This window comes from Podarcis pityusensis, assembly GCF_964106645.2.
Source record: "Podarcis pityusensis genome assembly, chromosome: 4".
Taxonomy (NCBI): Eukaryota; Metazoa; Chordata; class Lepidosauria; order Squamata; family Lacertidae; genus Podarcis; species Podarcis pityusensis.
Window position 1 is genome coordinate 49,936,043 of NC_138027.1, and position 15,181 is coordinate 49,951,223.

General features: G+C 40.1%; 1 long non-coding RNA gene across 2 annotated transcripts in view; it reads right to left on the bottom strand.

Annotated features, from left to right (window-relative positions):
• The window catches only part of LOC308476207, a 49,764-nt gene extending 35,154 nt beyond the window's left edge, over positions 1–14,610 (bottom strand). Inside the window, exon 1 of one of the 2 annotated variants that reach the window (XR_013985796.1) lies at positions 14,309–14,610. This is a non-coding gene — a long non-coding RNA (uncharacterized lncRNA). Of the gene's footprint in view, positions 1–10,516; positions 10,664–14,308 lie in introns of those variants that run through there. The other variant, XR_013985797.1, reaches the window with a different exon arrangement.
• Positions 14,611–15,181: the final 571 nt, after the last annotated feature.

Here is a 15,181-nt window from a genome sequence, read left to right on the forward strand (position 1 = left end):
CAGTTGTTAGCTCTGCAGAGTTTTTGACGAGTGAAGACTGCCATCTTCTGACTTCCAACGTGATGCTGAAGAGTTGAATAGACAGCTTAGTTATTCATAATAATACCTGTCACAGTGCTTCCAGATGAAAACTCTTGGCCCGTATCTTGGCCATGTGTTCTGCTGTGATGGATATCAACCAGCAACCTATAGAAGGATGTTTCAGCCTTGCAAGAGAAAACAGTCTTTTATGCTAAAAAGCAAAATGCCTGTGCTCATAGGCTTCCCTGGAGATGCAATATGTTCCCATCCTTCAACTCTATGGACAATAATACTTTTAGAACTTCTATTCTGTGTGGTTAATAGTACATTTTAAAAATGCTATTGTCCCTATAGACTAGAAGGGCAAGCACTTTTAAAGAAATCATTTAGATCAACATCCAATGTTAAAAACAATTTTTCACATTGCTTGGGATTATATAGCCATTCGAAGCCCAACAAACAAACATTGTTTTTAAAAAAGGAGGCACAGACATACAAGTTTCTGAATGAAGTGCAAGAACAGCTGAACTCAAGTAAGCATCTTTCATTTACATTTAAAAATAGGATCCTCTATACAACCATAGATAACTGTTTACAAAGGGAAGCACTTGATCCCAAGTAGCTCTTGCATACTTCCTAGGTCACAGTCATTATTCATTAGGAAGATTGATCACTTTAGATGCCTTAGTACACAGGCAGAACAAATGGGAGGGTAATTGTTATAAGTTTCTGAGGGGGGGGGGCTTAGCTCAATGGTAGAGCACATGCTTTGTGTACAGACAGGTTCAGTCTTAAGCATTAGCATTTCTATCTGGTTTCAGGACCGAATCAGTCTTGGTCACCCTGTTGCATTACCTGTATCAGGAGAGGGGCAGGGGAGTGCAACCCTGTTAACTCTAACTTGATCTCTCATAAGCTTTTGATACCACTGACCTGTGGTATCCTGTGTTGTCTGTGTTGGATAGGTATTGGAGGCTGTGTACTGCAGTTGTTCCAGTCTTACCTATGTGGTTGAGTCCATTGAGTATTGTTGAAGGAGTGCTCGTTGACACCCTGGCACCTGTGCTATAGCATTCTGCAGGGCACTCTTGTCCCCAATTCTAGACCATAGAGTTCAAGATCATAAGATTGGGTTGGTCCACTGCAAAAATCTGACTGAATTATTTCCCCCTTTACCCCTAATTTTGACCCCTTAGGAGATGTACGGTAACAGCAGATCTAGATTAACAATCTAGATCTTTGCAGATCTAGATTAACAATCAAACGATTCCAGAAATGTGGACCAGATACTCAGATATTTCTCACTTGCCTCTCTTCTGTTTAGTGAATGCCACTTTGTCTTTTATTCTTCCTTCAAGAAATGGTACTGATGTGCTTTTAGATTCCAGCAGATTTGATTGCTGTTATTTGTTTGCTATTAGGCAAGAAAAAAGCCCTTTTGTTAGGAGTTTGATATCCCAGCTTGGCTCCTAAAATATTCCTTTTCTACCTGAGAATGTGCTTGTAATAATTCAACAAGGCTGTTAGCCTGAGCTCTAAAGAGGATCAGGATTAAATGAGCACAAGGAAGTGCATTATCTTCCCCGAAGGTGATCTTTTCAGCTCATGGAGCAGGTCACAAAGTCCTATCCTACACCTGTTTACACTTTATCTTGAGGTGGCACTGCTCAAATTCATCTGACTAATGGAATCTGAATTTACTCTGCTTGCTCACTTGCCTGCTAACATAAATATCGCCAAACAAAAGGAATCTTGACCCACTTTCATGAATTAAACGAGAGAAAGAAGACCTTCTCAGCACTGATGCAGGCTGAATACACACACTGTAGATTGTATATTTTGAAGGCTATAAACTAAAGTCACTTCATCGTTTGCAACTCCAAAATTGCTTCCCTGTGAGGATACTGTGTGCTGTCGCTACATCATATTATGAACTTGAATTGTGGACCAGCACTCTGAGGCAGAATGTCTGCATAAAAGCAACAGTGGCTCCTAGTTAGGGTGGTCATGTGTACTATTTAGAGAAGAGAGTCCTCTACTTGAAGGGCTGCCTGGTTTAAGACTATTTTGAAGTTAAATAATCATAATAAGGGAGAACAGGGGTCTTGAAGATGTCCAGGATAGAAGACACACAGGACACCTAGACACAGTTTTCCCTACAGTTGTAGCATACAGTGGTACCTCAGGTTAAGTACTTAATTCTTTCCAGAGGTCTGTACTTAACCTGAAACTGTTCTTAACCTGAAGCACCACTTTAGCTAATGGGGCCTCCTGCTGCTGCTGTGCCACCAGAGCCCGATTTCTGTTCTCATCCTGAAGCAAAGTTCTTAACCTGAAGCACTATTTCTGGGTTAGCGGAGTCTTTAACCTGAAGCATATGTAACCTGAAGAGTATGTAACTTGAGGTACCACCGTATTTCTACATAAGTTACAGCAATTGGGTGACAACCAATAATCATTATACTCAGAGTAGACCCATTAAAAGCAATGGTTCTGTGTGTTGAACCAAAGGTGAAATGTTCCTGGAGGCTTGCAAATGCCATCTTGGTGGTCAAGAACACCTCAAGATTATTTTTTTAATTGTTGTGGGAATGAGCTCATAGGTGTATTGGACTTGCATGGAGATAAGCACAGAAGGAAAGCAAGCCAATTAGCATATCAGTGAGGCCTGGGGTGCTGGGCTCTTGGTGCAGAGAGGGGAGCTATCTGCAAGTCATAGATGCCTGCCTCCTATGCTTTCACCAGCCAGGTGTGATGGGAGACTCTGGGTAAACGGACACGTGATGTTTTGTGTTTAAAGAATATATAAACATTTGCCTGAGTGTGGACTAGTCAGGCTGACCTTTCAGTGTTGCAGTGTCTGTCCCACATCTTTCACAGCAGTGGGGCCTTGCAGGCTGACTTACTGTAAGTTTACTTTTTCTTATAATAAAGCCCCAGAACTGATCACTCTGGCATTTGGGACGTCCTTTGGTATCCCTGAACCAAACCACTCCCATGAGCTCACCTTATGGCTGGTGGATCAGAACAGGTCTGCTCTGAGAATGGCTTAGCTAGCTCTCACCCAATATTTCTACATGTACATCTATACAGTACATAAAAAATAGGGTGTGCAAATGTTATATACGTAAATCCATGACTGCTTTTGTTCTCTTTTTTGTGATGTGTTTCCTCTTTCTGTGTGATGTGCAAGTGGACACCCTCCCTTGAAAAAGTCAATTTATGTGGTAGAGCAGGGATGGGGAATCTGTAGCCAGAAAAGGAAGGAGAAATTCAATTCAGTTGTCATTTTGAGGTGAACCTATCTAATTCACACTAATGTGTACATTAGTCAAAATTGAATTAGGAGAAATTGCACTAAAATGCTGGTGAATTTTCATGATGACTTAAAACCCACCACCACAAACTGAGCTGCAAATGTGAGAAACTGAATTCCAGATTGGAAATATGATAAACTGAAGCACCACAAAATGGTCACATTTGCCCATCTCTACCTGTAGCCATGGTTTTCCCAGTAGTGATGTATGGAAGTGAGAGCTGGACCATAAAGAAGGCTGATCGCCGAAGAATTGATGCTTTTGAATTATGGTGCTGGAGGAGACTCTTGAGAGTCCCATGGACTGCAAGAAGATCAAACCTCTCCATTCTGAAGGAAATCAGCCCTGAGTGCTCACTGGAAGGACAGATCGTGAAGCTGAGGCTCCAATACTTTGGCCACCTCATGAGAAGAGAAGACTCCCTGGAAAAGACCCTGATGTTGGGAAAGATGGAGGGCACAAGGAGAAGGGGACGACAGAGAATGAGATGGTTGGATGGTGTTCTTGAAGCTACCGGCATGAGTTTGATCAAACTGCGGGAGGCAGTGGAGGACAGAAGTGCCTGGCGTGCTCTGGTCCATGGGGTCACGAAGAGTCGGACACGACTAAACGACTAAACAACAACAACAACAACACCTGTAGTCATCCTATGGTAAAGCAATAACTTAGGACATCTGCATTGAACTGTATTGTGGTGAAAAAATGTTTCATGGGTGAGCACAGTTATATGCCATAGCATATGAACTGTCTCCTAGTTTCTAGTTTTCTTTATGCCCATTTTTCACACCACTATGCTTCCAAAGCAACTACAAAATGAATGCATATGTTGGTATTTAATTTGTCCCAAGAGAAAAATAATCATAATGATCTCCAAAACTACTTACTAAAATGTATTCAGAATCCCTTCTAGACTTTTACTAGAAGAGTACTCCTCCTCCTTTTAAAAAATAAATAAAAAGGATATAGAATCATAGAATCATAGAGTTGGAAGAGACCACAAGGGCCATCGAGTCCAACCCCCTGCCAAGCAGGAAACACCCTCAGAGCACTCCTGACATATGGTTGTCAAGCCTCTGCTTAAAGACCTCCAAAGAAGGAGACTCCACCACACTCCTTGGCAGCAAATTCCACTGTCGAACAGCTCTTACTGTCAGGAAGTTCTTCCTAATGTTTAGGTGGAATCTTCTTTCTTGTAGTTTGGATCCATTGCTCCGTGTCCGCTTCTCTGGAGCAGCAGAAAACAACCTTTCTCCCTCCTCTATGTGACATCCTTTTATATATTTGAACATGGCTATCATATCACCCCTTAACCTCCTCTTCTCCAGGCTAAACATGCCCAGCTCCCTTAGCCGTTCCTCATAAGGCATCGTTTCCAGCCCTTTGACCATTTTGGTTGCCCTCCTCTGGACACGTTCCAGTTTGTCAGTGTCCTTCTTGAACTGTGGTGCCCAGAACTGGACACAGTACTCCAGGTGAGGTCTGACCAGAGCAGAATACAGTGGCACTATTACTTCCCTTGATCTAGATGCTATACTCCTATTGATGCAGCCCAGAATTGCATTGGCTTTTTTAGCTGCCGCGTCACACTGTTGGCTCATGTCAAGTTTGTGGTCAACCAAGACTCCTAGATCCTTTTCACATGTACTGCTCTCAAGCCAGGTGTCCCCCATCTTGTATTTGTGCCTCTCATTTTTTTTGCCCAAGTGCAATACTTTACATTTCTCCCTGTTAAAATTCATCTTGTTTGTTTTGGCCCAGTTCTCTAATCTGTCAAGGTCGTTTTGAAGTGTGATCCTGTCCTCTGGGGTGTTAGCCACCCCTCCCAGTTTGGTGTCATCTGCAAATTTGATCAGGATGCCCTTGAGTCCATCATCCAAGTCGTTGATAAAGAGGTTGAATAAGACCGGGCCCAAGACAGAACCCTGTGGCACCCCACTAGTCACTCTTCTCCAGGATGAAGAGGAACCATTGATGAGCACCCTTTGGGTTCGGTCAGTCAGCCAGTTACAAATCCACTGAGTGGTAGCATAGTCAAGACCGCATTTTACCAGCTTCTTTACAAGAATATCATGGGGCACCTTGTCAAATGCCTTGCTGAAATCAAGGTAGGCTACATCCACTGCGTTCCCTTCATCTACCAGGCTTGTAATTCTGTCAAAAAACGAGATCAGGTTAGTCTGACACGACTTATTTTTCAGAAATCCATGCTGACTATTGGTGATCACAGCATTCCTTTCTAGGTGCTCACAGACTCTTTGCTTAATGATCTGCTCCAGAATCTTCCCTGGTATTGATGTCAGACTGACTGGGCGGTAATTATTTGGGTCCTCTCTTTTCCCCTTTTTGAAAATAGGGACAACATTTGCCCTCCTCCAGTCTGCCGGGACTTCGCCTGTTCTCCAGGAATTCTCAAAGATGACTGCCAGTGGTTTTGAGATCACATCTGCCAGTTCTTTTGGATGCAGTTCATCTGGCCCTGGAGACTTGAATACATCTAAACTAGCCAAGTATTCTTGTACTATCTCCTTAGTTATTCTGGGCTGTGTTTCCTCTGCTGAATCATTTGCTTCAAATTCTTCAGGTCGGGCATTGTTTTCTTTATCGGAGAAGACTAAGGCAAAGAAGGCATTGAGGAGTTCAGTCCTTTCTGTGTCGCCTGTTTGCATTTCACCATCTTCTCCTCTGAGTGACCCCACTGTTTCTTTGTTCTTCCTTTTGCTACGAACATACCCATAAAAGCCTTTTTTGTTGCTTTTAACTTCTCTAGCAAGCCTGAGTTCATTCTGTGCTTTCGCTTTTCTGACTTTGTGTCTACACGTGCTGGCTATTTGTTTGAATTCCTCTTTGGTGGTTTCCCCCCTTGTCCATTTTTTATACACATCCTTTTTTAATCTTAACTCAGTTAAAAGTTCTTTAGATAGCCACCCTGGCTTCTTTAGGCACCTTCCATGTTTCCGTCTCATTGGTATTGCCTGACGTTGTGCTTTTACTATCTCCCTCTTAACAAACTCCCAGCCATCATGAACTCCCTTTCCTTTTAGTATTACTGTCCATGGGATCTCACCCAGCACTTCCCTAAGTTTTATGAAGTCGGCTTTCTTAAAGTCAAGAAATTGAGTCCTAGTATGCTTGGCTGCTCCTTTCAACTGTATAGTAAACTTCAGAAGAGCATGATCACTCGCGCCTAATGATCCTTCCACTTCTACCCCACTAACCAGGTCATCAACATTGGTTAGGACCAGATTTAAAATGGCTGTTCCTCTTGTTGCTTCTCCCACTTTCTGGACAATGAAGTTGTCTGCAAGGCCAGTGAGGAATCTGTTTGACCTTATGCTCTTGGCTGAGTTTGACATCCAACAAATATCCGGGTAATTGAAGTCCCCCATTATTACTATCTCCCTTCCTTTTGCATGCTTGGCCATCTGTTCCAGGAAGGCATCATCTATGTCCTCCGTTTGGCTTGGGGATCTATAGTAAACTCCCACAATGAGGTCACTGTTATTCTTCTCTCCCTTAATTTTGACCCAAATGCTCTCACTTTGGCTTTGAGGTTCTAAATCTTGGATCTCTTCACAGGTATACACATCCCTGACATATAACGCCACTCCTCCTCCTTTCTTGTCTGATCTGTTTCTCTGAAATAGATTGTATCCCTCCATTATTACATTCCAATCGTGGGACTTATCCCACCAGGTTTCAGTGATGCCTATTATGTCATATTTAGTTTGCTGTACCAAGAGCTCAAGCTCATCTTGTTTATCTTGTTTATACTATACATGATATTTTACTTTCCATGCAAGTGGTAGTGTCTGTTTCATTTTAAGACTTATGACATATAAGCAACTACTCCTTCAGAAATTCCCTCTTTTAAGTGGCTGATAATCTTCAGTAAAGCTCAGAAACTGAGCATCTTGTGGGAGAATCAATCAATTATTTTATCCTATTTTTTACATTTTGAGTCTGCCCATTAACCACAGTCTCTGGGAAGTTCACTTTTTTAAAAGAAACAAAAATCAGACACATTGCAGCAATAAGCCTATCAATTATATGCATAAAGTCAACACAAGCAGCATAAATTTATTTTACAATGATAAAACCCAGCTGAAAGCCATTTGTTCCATAGACTAAAATACACTGAAGCATAATTTGTAAAGGTATAAGAGACTAAAATGGTTTTCATGTGGCACTGAAAAGACCTTATCATATGTGCTAGTCCAGCCCCCCTGAAGAAGTCATAGTACAACTAGAGTGCCCCCACCAAAAATGACCTCTCTCTAGTGGTCATCCACTTCACTTCTTTAGAGAGAGGAATCTAGAGCAATAAATGTATCTCGGAAAAGATGTATCAAAAAAACAAATCAGGTCACATGATCCAGGAACTTTCCAAGATGAATTCTCCAGAGGACTTAGTGCCATTCTGTGATTCTTTTTTAAAGGAGCTAATATGTTTTTTATTTATATGTCATATAATACCATTATTCATCAACTAATGGGCATGTATTCTCACCTACTATGGCAACAATACACTTAATTTAAACACAAAGGGAGATCACTTTATTTTAAGCATAAAAGGAGAATGTGAATCAAGATCCTTAGTCGTCTTTTTATCTTTCTGCTTTGTAATATGTTTAATGTTTTCTGTGCTTATTATAATCAGAATTGGTTAAAATAAGTGAGCAAGGGTTACCAGTATTGTACGCAGGATTAAGAGTTTGATCATTGTAATAGTTTAGAATTCCAAGACACTCTGGTTTTTTCCAGTATCTTAGCCTTGATTGATTTCTCATTGAAAGCTGTCACAAAATAGAGCAAGTGTGATAGTGCATCAGCTGGTACCATATTTTCTGCTGTGGTTGCCCATCAGCCTTAATGAGCACACATTGCCAAGATGGCATTTGTGAGTACTTCCAAGTGCTATTACCTTGTGGTGTCATCAAGGCAGAGCTTTTTGGACAAAACGCCAGGGCCACATTAAACTAAACTAAATGAGCATGAAGGTCCACAAACACAGGACTTACCACATTTGGAATATATATAAAAATAAAAAATTGTCCAGTAGCACCTTAGAGACCAATTAAGTTTGTTCTGGGTATAAGCTTTCATGTGCATGCACACTTCTTCAGAAGTGAAGTAAATTACCTCCTAGGCCCCCTTCCCTCCTGCACACAAACACCTCATGTAAGACCCTTAAATCCAGTGTCTAAAATAATCTTACTGCACTATTGGTCTCTTATGGGGTGAGTACACAGTGAAATAGCCACTGACCACATCCAGTGATACAGAAACTCAATAATTGTATAGCATTAATAGGTTAGCCTCCTATCATTTGAAAATGAATGGTACTTTTCAGAAAAGCTGCAGCAATATAATATAAATTTAACAGAATTATAGATATTCAAAATGGAAGAAAGGTCCTAAATAGAGACACGTAATCTGTAAGAAATAAAATAAAAATCCCTCTAGTGTTTTGTTGGTCTGAAAGCAGTGATTGGCAAATTAGCTTTTATGAAAAGCTTAATTTGGGTTTACTAATGTAGGCTTACACATGGCCTAATTCTTAATCAAATATATTGCAGCAGCAGGAGGCCCAACATTCAAATAATGATTAATTGAAAATTTAATTAAATGCTCCAGAATGCAGATGAAAGTGTTACTATAAAGTTTTGGGTCATGTTATTCGTACAGCCCTTTAACAACTGAAGATGAAGGAGCTGGGTCACAGCCTAATTGCCATCACTGAAGTTGCTTTGAGAGGTTTCCAGGAGTTCCTGTAAGCCATTGATATTGGGACTGCATCCCAAAGCGCTCTGCTAGTGCTAACCATGGATCGTAGACTGCAGAGACTTGAAATTTCTCCTTTACAAACCTGTCATGTAACATACCACACAAACATTATTTTTAGTCCAGTTTATTTCTGGGAATATAAAACATCAAATTTATTTTTCAAGGAACAAGTACTATATGCTTATTCACCTGTTTACAATGTGACTGAGTGTATTTTTTAAATGCATCTTTTTGTGCAGACTCTAAATTTCAGATGGAAAAAGGGAATAATTATTTGTGGCCAGTCAGTTTGTAGTTATCTAGATATTTTAGATCTGCTTTATGTGAATACTAACAGAAAGTGTCTGGCATTGTTAGGGGATTCAAAGAAAGAAAGAAAGAAAGAAAGAAAGAAAGAAAGAAAGAAAGAAAGATCAGTGCAATTTTGAGACCAATGATTAAAATCAAGGCAGTTTTGAAAAATTCAGCCAGCCATCTTGATTCAAAATAGCATCAGATGATATCCAAACATACACAAAAATCTGTTCCTCGGTCTCAGGAACCATTGTGACAAATTTGGTGAGGATATGTACAGAGAACAGACACAAACAACTTTGATGATGATGATGATGATGAAGAAGAAGAAGAAGAAGAAGAAGAATCATAGGATTTAGAGTTGGAAGGTACCTCTAGGGTCATCTAGTCCAACTCTTTGCAATGCAGGAATCTCAACTAAAGCATCCATGACAGGTGACCATCCAATGTCTGCTTTAAAACCTCCAAAGATCCTAAGGCGGCTTGGTTTCTCAACCCTTGATCATCTGGACTGCTCTCCTCTGCATACATTCCAGCTTGTCAATATACTTCTTGTGGTGCCAAGATTAGGACACAGTATTCCAGGTGTGGTCTGACCAAGGCAGAATAGAGCAGAACTGTACTATGATTTCCCTTGATTGGGACATTACTGTTATTGCAACTTAGAAGAGCATTATATTTCCACCCCCACATTGCTGAATCACTTTCTTGACTCATGTTCAGCTTGTGGTCTACTAAGAGCCCTAAATCCTTTTCACGTGCACTATTAGCAAGCCAGGATTCCCCATCTTATATTTGTGCAGTTGGTTCTTCCTGCCTAAGTGCAGAACCTTGCATTTGCCCCTACTGAAATTCATGTTGTTGGTTTTGGCCCAGTTCTCCAATCTGTTAAAGTAAATTTGATAAGCATCCCCTCAGTTCCATCATCTAAGTCGTTTATAAATACATTGAAAAACAACAGATTCAGGACAGGACCCTATGGCACCCTACTTGTCACTTTTTTCCAGGATGAACTGTTGGGTACTTTTACACATTGTGGAAGTGGGGAGTGATTAACAAAACCAATTCTCCTGGCAAACTGGGAATATCCCCTCACTCACCCAAGTTTAGGATATTCCACACCTTTCCTTGGCTCACGTAAATGTATACTAAGCTTTAATAATAAAGAAAACTGTAACAAAATAAGATGATGAGAGAAACTAAATACTACAACATGAGGCAAGTCTGAGGCAAGAAACAAGAGTTGGTCCCTCTTAACTGACATTCTTAACTGAACATAATGGAACACACACTGAAGGGAGGGGCCACACACAAGCCCCGCCCACCAGATACCAAGCACTCTATTATTCAAATTAGGTCCCAGTGGGTTGGTTTTTTTTACTGTATATACTCTTCATTTGTGATTTATCCTTTCTTCCATTTCTTATACATGCCATTCATACAGTACATCTCGGCTCATCTGTAAGCTCCTTATGCAGCCACAATGGTTTCCTTAGGTACTTCCTACTTTTATTTCTTGTTGGAGTAGTCTGAAATTGTGCCTTCAATATATCACCTTTCAGAAACTCCCATTCACCTTGGACTCCCTTTTCTTTGAGTATTACTAACTATGGGATCTCACCCGGTTTTCCTTAAGCTTTTTGAAATCAACCTTCTATGGAAGCATTAGAACTAATTTCAGGGTGTCTTTTTTTTTTTTTTTAAAAAAAGAAAACTCCCACCCCATTTGATGAAAGGCAGGCAGTAGCTCTTTAAAATAAATAGATAAATTAGGCAGGTCAGAGTTTGAAGACTTTCTCTGGAATGAGGGTAAGATTCCTGCCCTGTGCTTCACATACATTAACAGAAATGAAAGACAAAGTTGTCTCAATCCATTAAAATTGCTCTTCAGGGGGTCAGCATTTCAAACATGCCTCTTCTGCAGTAGCCAAGGACCAATCAGAGGTTATTTCTGAATGCATAGTCTGCTTTACAGGCTTCTGACCATGGCACTTGTCTGATTATAGCCTTTTCACATTAAATGATGGTTAAAATCGCTAAGCGGTAAGTGTACTTCTTAGAGAAGGTCATCGCATTATAACCTACTGTGAAGAATTGGTAGCATGCAGGCAGTTTTCTACCCTTTAGCCATTCTCCCTTTCAGCTTACTAAACGTGCACAGATGTTAAATATGCATATACCATGGGTTTCTGGCAAACTGATCACACCAGGATACTCCAATAGACCCAGTAACTGAATCCTCTGGCTCTCCAGAGGATTTCAGAAAACAGTATGAGTGGTTACAGCCCTGTTGAACTCTCACTAGTATATTTAAATAATATAAAGAGCAAAAATAACAGACATAACTTCTAGGTTACCCAATCAGGTTGTGTATTCCCTAGTTTGAATCTTAAAGTCTTACTTAAGCTTTTACATAGGTTCAATTTCAGTATATATTATGCAGTAGTGTCAAGTTATAGTACATCTTCCTAAGGAATTTTAAGCAAAAGAATGCAGTACTTTATTACTCAACACTCAGGCCACGGCTCTGTTACTAAAACACAGGAAATGTTTAGACCTAAGCACAGCTAGAAATAAAATGCTGATGGCCCATTGCCCTGAGCCAGCACCATTACTAATGTTCCCTAACTTTCCCACCATGAAGCAACAGGTGACTTACTGATGGAACATGGGCTGAACAAATTCAGAGTAATTTAAAGAGGAAGCAGAATTAAATAGTGTGCACATGCTTTGCCTCCAGGTTCATTGGAAAGTCATCCTTTTAAAAAAATAAAAAAGAGAACCTACTGCTTATTATTTTTGTAAAATAAATAGCCCATCTCTACATTTGCCTGCAGCGACGTGATTTCGGAGTTCTTTCAACTCTCTAGGGCACAGAATGAAAGTGGCGGCTCCCTACTGAGTCTAGCTGCAGCTGAATCCTATTTGTGATTTTTCTATGGAGAGGGAACTCATCATTTCTGGCAAAAAGAAAGTTTTAGTTTGACATGAGTTCTTTTTTTAAAAAGAGTTTAAATTAAGGAAATTATTCCTATGAACTGTTAGCAGTTCATTCCTCAACACGACACATGCCACATCCTTCCCTTAGAATCAAATGAACCACTTCATTTTGCTCTCTGTAGGCAAAGCATAGGAAAACTTTTCTTTCTTTCTTTCTCTTTCTTTCTTTCTTTCTCACTGGAACTCTCTTCCATGTGTGTGTAAGAAGCAGGTTTTCATTTAAAAATTGACAAGTGCAAAATACCCACAATAATTTACTCCTTACAGGAAAAAAGGCCCAATTGTCAGTACACCTTTGCTCAATTGTGACCTCAGAAACTGAGTCAAAAATCAAGGAGAAACTGGTAGATGTGGTCCGGGTGTTTAATAATCAGCAATATATATTTCTGGTAAGGCTGCTTTGTATCCACTCACTTCCCACCCAGAGGTTAAAATATGAGGACGCACTTCTGGGACAAAAACTGTATGTATATTTAATTACCCTCCATGAAGGTTTTACACTCGATGGTTTCACATGTGAGGAAGAAAACTTATTATACAAAATGTATTTCCAGAGAATCTTTAAATGGCAGTCTTTACTGAACGAAGTCTCAGGTAGGCTTTACCCACCTAAAATAACTATTAGTCTTCTAACCAGTAAAACCCATCACCCCCTTTTAGGATTTAACTTCCCCTCAGAGAATCAAAACCATTTTGCCAGGTCTAGGCAACTACACACATATAATCTGAACCTTATCTGTCCACAGGCAACCCCAATCTCTAACTGAGACCAAATCATTATCCATCCCAATGACAGATAATCCCTATCTGAGCCTACTCAGACAGTCAAAGACTTCATCTGCTCACCCAAACAACAAGTACCTATCTCACCATTAAACTGTCAGCATCTAACTTAAATTCCACACACACTCTCCTGATTGGCTGATAGTTGCCGGGTCACCAGCAGGGGAGAGCCAGATCCTGCTTGTCACAATCAGCATCTCACAAACACATGTGGATCGAAACATGATTATCCTTCAGGTTTCACATTTCACTGAATTTTACCATGCAGTTCTTACCTTTCCAAAAATATCTCAAAGGGCATTTCAAAATGTTACTTTCAAAGCAAAATACATTTATAAATGTATGTTTTGTAGGGGAAAAAACGTTCAAAATAGGTATTTATATTTATATGAAATATTGATTTTTATACATTTTCATCATCATGATATTTGATTAATACCAAAATGGGATGGAACAGGGTTATGGATGAATATTTGTGAAACTGATATAGGTAAGAAATAAACAGATCCATCCCAACTGATAAGTTCTTCTGTTACTGATAATTATCAGTAAATTATCAGATAAATTATAATTTATCTACATGTTTCTAACCATACCCTACAAATCACTGCTGCCTGATATGCTGTTCCTTCTTCAACAAAAGGCATTTTGTGAATTTGTTCCTTCTCTTCAATACATATTTAAGTTTCACATTTTAATGAATAGTTCATAATTTGTAGTACCTTAATCTCTATAATAATTAAAAAAAACCAGCCTTGTCTACCTCTTAAATTATGAAAACAATATTTAAACTCTATACCTGCTGAGGAAAATTTTATTTGAATAATGGTGTGATATTAACAGTGCTTGAGAACCTAATTGATACCATATTTAGCAAAATGTAGATTCCATATCATATAATTAAGTTTGAACTAACCCCTCTGTTGAACCACTAGATTCAGATAAATAAGTGAATGTGAGGAGAAAGTTAGGAGTAAACCAGAAGGCAAACTAAATCACTAATGAATGCAACAGACCACAGATTATCTCTGACTGATGCCCCAATTGGCACCTTAAGGAATGCTACTCTCATCCTTGAGTGGGAGTGTATTTGCTGCACCCCAGCTTACCCAGGAAGAAGGTTCAGGATAGTTTGGCCCTTTGGAGGAGTCGAGGAAGATTCACATGCCACAATGAGCTGGCTCCACCCTCAGTCAGTCATACCTCTCCTCTCCTTGTGCCATCTGTCCTCCTTCGGCATTATGACCTTTTCTAGTTGCCTGTTTGGGGGTGGATTAAGAATTTTGTGGGGAGCTCCTGATTGGCCTTGGCACTTCTTTGCCTACTCCATACTGCTGGGAGTCCTATGTTCGGAGTGGCCTTTTGATTGGTTTAACTGGATTTTAGTATAGATAGGAATGAGAAATTTAACATTTGGTGGGGTAAATATCTGGTGCATTATTAGGTTAAAGGCTCTCTTGGGTCACCCTATGCTGCCAAGATTTGAGATCTTACTTTTAAAAGACATCTGAAGGCAGCCTTGTTTAGGGAAATTTTAAATGTTTACTGCTGTATTGTGTTTTTAATATTCAGTTGGGAGCTGCCCAGAGTGGCTGGGGAAACCCAGCCAGATGGGTGGGGTATAAATAATAAATTATTATTATATTATGATTATCCTTTAGACCTGGCATGCACACTGGGGTGAATTCTGAATCAGTAGGCTCATGGTGCACGTCAGGTTCACACGACCCAGGTTTTCATAGCACAGAAGAATATTTCCTTCTAATACTTTGCTGTGGGGCCACAGGTGGCACTTGTAAACATGTCCAGGAAATGGCAGACAGTTGTTTCCTCCTGCTTTATGGAATTTCCTTCCCTGGGTTATATTTTGATTTGGCTAATTATTGTTGCACATCACTCCAATCTCCAAATGGTGTGAGATTCCAGGGCTTCCAGACACTTATCTGGGGTTCAGCTACCTCAGAATGGGGGACAGCAGAGAC